The sequence below is a fragment of the Furipterus horrens genome, unplaced genomic scaffold (assembly GCF_987537825.1).
Source record: "Furipterus horrens unplaced genomic scaffold, mFurHor1.1.pri manual_scaffold_1, whole genome shotgun sequence".
Classification (NCBI taxonomy): domain Eukaryota; kingdom Metazoa; phylum Chordata; class Mammalia; order Chiroptera; family Furipteridae; genus Furipterus; species Furipterus horrens.
Window position 1 is genome coordinate 27,175,933 of NW_028327171.1, and position 959 is coordinate 27,176,891.

A 959-nucleotide genomic window follows, 5' to 3' on the forward strand; every position below is an offset into this window, starting at 1 on the left:
TCTATGTAGAGATTGGAAATAATTCAGGAGGCAATCAGAGACCACTGAAGGATTAACAGCAGGGGAGTGTGACAAAATCAGATCTGCATTTTAGAGGGATGGATTGAAGTCTGGAAGTAAGGAAAAATGAATAGGAGACTATTTAAGTATCCTGGTCAGGAAACGATGTTGAGGCCTTCGATCACCTACTATAAGATTATCTTGCTTATTCCTTGAAATTTGGGTGAGAACACTTGGAAAAACTATGATTGTATTATTCAAATATTTGAAATTCTGTCTTGAGAAAGAGTTGTTAGACATGGTCTGCGCTGTTCTATGCTCAAGGTATAAAGTTGCAAGGAAATATTAAGTGCACTATCAGGAAGCACATGCTAATAATTAAGAGCGGTCTAAAAACAGCATAGACTTCTTCGCAAATAATTATGCCTTACATTTGTTTTTCTTTCATGTGTTCAACAAACACCCATTTGAGCATTTAGGATGTGGCAGACATTAGGTATATGATGGTGAACAAAATAGACAAAGGGACTCTCCTCTACTGAGTTCACTCTAGTTTCTATGCGTAATGTGATACTGCTTACAGATAACTTTTATATAATCATTTCACCAAGCAAGCTCCCCAATCTGAAAAGTGGGCGAGGCTGGGCTGGAGTTAACTCTGGCCCGCGAACAGCGGTGGGAAAGATAACTTAATGGAAGGAAGAGTTGGACAGTATGTCTCAGGAATCACCGGACGACGGACCCCGGCCTTTTTTCCAGGGCCCCCGCAGCTGCGCGGCCTCTCGCCTGGCCCCACCCCTCTCCTGGACCCTCCCCTTTCTCCGCCTCCACCCACTCCCGTAACTCGCCATTCTCGGCCCGCGAGACTTGTATCTCTTCTCTCGCGAGAGCTTCACCATACTTTTCCGGCTCTAGTGGCCATTGGAGTGGGAGGCGGAGGTAATTTCTGTTGCTTTTTT